Source organism: Nannospalax galili, unplaced genomic scaffold, assembly GCF_000622305.1.
Source record: "Nannospalax galili isolate Female #2095 unplaced genomic scaffold, S.galili_v1.0 scaffold752, whole genome shotgun sequence".
Lineage (NCBI taxonomy): Eukaryota > Metazoa > Chordata > Mammalia > Rodentia > Spalacidae > Nannospalax > Nannospalax galili.
In genome coordinates this window covers 102,573-106,519 of record NW_008333404.1, presented here as the reverse complement: position 1 = coordinate 106,519, position 3,947 = coordinate 102,573, and positions in this window count along the sequence as shown.

The window sequence follows — 3,947 nt, the reverse complement described above, 5'->3', positions numbered from 1 at the left end:
ACACAGCAAGTAAAAATATTTTCAAAAAGCAGTCTGAAATTCAGTAATTTAACTAAGTAAATATATCCCTCTTGTTCCTACCTGGTTTTCATAATTAATTCAGTCTTTCTATATCACAGGATCTTTGATCAGCTGCATTGTGGTATTGGGTCGTATGCCATGCAGCTCTCCACTAGAAGTGGCATCTTAATCCAGCTTCTGAGAATGAAGGCTTCTAATGGTGACAGCCAAATCCCCGTCTTTGATTTGCCATGAGCTGAAGACATTTGCCTCTTTCACAGTCACCCACCTTTTTTTCAGGGTGCTGCCAACATCCAAACCCTGGTTAAGCAGAATGCAAAAGCCTAGCTCTCTTGCCTCAGTTTGAGACTTCTTGGAATGACCTTCAGCTTTGAGGTTCCCCAGGGGAATCTCTGTGTCACAGTCTTTGGGCTTCAAAGGTGAAGGTCTCAACATCATCCTCCAATAAATCACCTGGCGAAAAAAAATCAGCATCACAGAGTGTGTTTAGTGAAGAAGAGGACAGTTGGTGCCAAGGGTATTCAACAGACGCACATCCTGAAATGGAGTTTGAAGCAGGATCTTGTCACTGCAGCAAGTGCTGAGGACTGAATTATGTCCTCCCATCTCCCCAGATCATATGTTGAACCCATCACCTCAGTGATTGGTAGGAATTTTTGGAGGTAGGAATTTTCGGAGATAATTAATGCTAAATGATCTCATAAGGGTGGGTTTATAATCTGATAGAATTGTGGCTTTTTATGAAAAGTGGTCTCCCTCTTCTCTATATTCCCTCCCCTTCCCCCTCCCTCCTTCCCTCCCCTCCCTCCCTCCCTTCCTTCCTTCCTCTGTGATTTGTTGCCTGGTCTCCTAAGTGATGGTAGTCAGTGCTTGAGTGCTATACTCCATAAACTCTGACATGGGTGAGACCAAGAAGGGAAAAGAGAGGCCAGAGGCCAAGCAAGAGTTTTCTTCTTTGGTTGTGATTCATTCTTTCATTTATTCATTTATCTTCTTGAAAAATGTTTAGTTAGGAAGACAGACCTGTCAAGAGAGGAAAGGATTCTGGGAAAAGGTTAGGGTAGAGCTGGGGGCCAGGGTTGGAATAAGAGTGAAATTTCATCATCATTGATTCTTCCCCTACCAGCCTGGACAAGTGTTCTCTCTGGCTCTGCTCCTACTCCCAGTGCCCCAGCAGCTTCATATCCATCTGTGCATCATGACTTGGCTTAATTACCACATCACCGTGCCACGGCAGTCCTGCCTGTGCATTGCCTTTAAATCCCAACCTCTTTATTGTGGTCACAAAGGATCCATGTGGCCCCAGTTACCCTGCAGGAACAGAGTCATATTTCTTATACCTTCCTGTACCAGAAGAGCAGGGGATGGTGGCCACAGTTCAGAGCTTAGTAAGGCATAGGGAGGTGACTGGAAACAAAGGAAAACAGGTTACCGGGCTGATCAAACTCGGAGGCTGCCTGGCTGCCTGGCAGGTGCCTATCTGAGCACCTGCTTCCATTTCTTTTTGGTGCGTGGCAACCTTCTGTGCTAGTGTGCAAGGGAAGAGTCTGGTAGTCACCTTAGCAGGTGTCTGAAACCAGACTCTGTGCCATGAGGAGATCACTGTGGAAAACGAGTCCACAGAGGTGATTCATGGCTTGGGAGGGCCAGAACTCTGTTCCTTAAGACTCTCAGGCTCCTCAGGCTCTATTCAGTATCTCAACTACCAAGAGCTTTCTTACCTCTGAAAAGGAAAACATGAAGTCTGAGGAGAGAAAATGTAATCTTTTTTCTTTTTAAAAATGGGGCCATATAGGATCACACAAGAAGTCAATACCAAAGCTGTAGTTAGAACACAACTTGTCTATGCTGAATATGGGTAATTCTAGCACTTGGGAGGTAGAGGCAGAAAGGTTGTTGAGTTCAAACATAGCCTGGAATGCATAGTGGGATCCTAGCTTTAAAAAAAAATCAAGTTTTTTTTTTTTAAATGTAGGTATATGACATGGGATCTTTGTTTTCCTGGGATACTATTTATGTTCGTCTGCAGTGTCTGCTCTAGGGTCTGGCACAGGGAGCATGCAGACCTTCTCTGCTGAAATTGTCTGGCCATTGTTACCCTTTGGGAAACTCACTGGGTACCAGAGGTTCTGACCTCCTCCAGCACACTGCTGAGGCCATTTGGAGTGTCAGGAGCTCAGTTACTTTATGAGCAGAGAGAATTATTATTTCATACATTAGCTGCCCACAGAGGGAAGATGTAGTCCTGCCTCACCCTGTCTGAGAAGTGGAGGGGCTCTGGGATCTGTGCCACTAATTTGAGTTTTGAGGATAGGGACGTGGAGAGTAGACGTTTTTAAGCTACATTCTTATTTTATCATAACTTGGCTCTTCACGATCCATTCCCATAGCTACCGAGTTCACAGATGAAGCTCTGAGAGAGCAGAGCATCTTACAGAAGAGCAGGTGGCAATGCCGATGCGTAGGGCAGGGGCAAGACAGGCACATTTTCTCTCATTTCTTCAGTGGCGATTATCATTTCCAATCCAGCAAGAGGACAGAAAAGTGAACTGGATTTCATTCATGGGTAAATGCAAATAACACATTTAGTGAGAAATATTTATAATGTAAAGCACATGAACTGTACTGTAGGGGAGAGAACTTCCTCTTGGAGTTGAAGATCTGCCTTCTGCTCCTGGCTCTGCAAATTCACTGAACAGGAAGGCCTCAGTGAGCAGGGAAGGCTGAGTCCTGCTGCAGACCTGCCATACTAATGTGGATGTGTGCCGCCTCTGCACTCTGAACCTGCTGACTCACCTGGGACTCATCAGTCCATTGTTACAACCTCACATTTTCACCTGTCACCAGCAGTGACTCCTCAGATGAGTCCCTGATACCCGATTAGAATCTTCTGCTTCATGTGGCATCTTTCCTTTGTGAGTCCAGCTTTTGCTTGGCTTTGTTATAGTATCTTTGTCTCATATTAGTGTCCCTCTGTCTATGTCTTCCCAAAATGTGTGAAGTAATGCAGGTCATAATGGCAGACCGGTCTTTTGACCCTAGACTTATCTCAGTTGACCTAATATATACTTTATCTTGTGTTACTCATTCAGTTCTATTTCTTTTAGGTTGTAAAATACAGGGAGCTGGCCTTTGGAGAGTCTCTTATTTGCTTTCGCAGTAATGAGTTGTCATGATGACAAAATGTTTAGGACTGGGATATATAGTTCCACAGAAGAAAGCTTGCCTACCATTTGCAAAGCCCTGGATTGGATCTCTAGCATTATACAAACAAACAAAAACAAACAAACAAATAAACAGAATTAGCTGGAATATAGAAGGTGTCCAAGCCCCTTAGCTGGAAGGGGCTTGGACACTTATTTATTTATTTATTTTTGGAAACAGAGTCTCATGTAGCCCAAGCTGGACTTGAACTTGTTATGTAGCCAAGGATAACCTTGAACTTCTGATCCTTCTGACTCTACCTTCTGAGCACTGGAATTACAGGCATATACCATCGCCCAGTTTATATAGTGCTGGGGATGGAACCCAGGGTTTTCTGAATGCTAAGCAAACACTTCAGCTGTTGAGCTACACCCCACCCAGCCTAGCATATACAAGTCTTAGTGCGATTCTTGGTCTATGGCTACTTATTACATAGCAGCTATTGTTATTATAATCATCATTAATTAGCCCCAGATTCTCCAAATGGATCAGTAGCTATGTTCTATGACCCAGGCAGGGCTAGGAATCTGCACCGCCACTTGAGGATGCGCCTTTGCGCGTGGGTCTATGGCTACTTATTACATAGCAGCTATTGTTATTATAATCATCATTAAATCAGCCCCAGATTCTCCAAATGGATCAGTAGCTATGTTCTATGATCCAGGCAGGGCTAGGAATCTGCACCGCCACTTGAGGATGTGCCTTTGCGCGTACATTTGTTT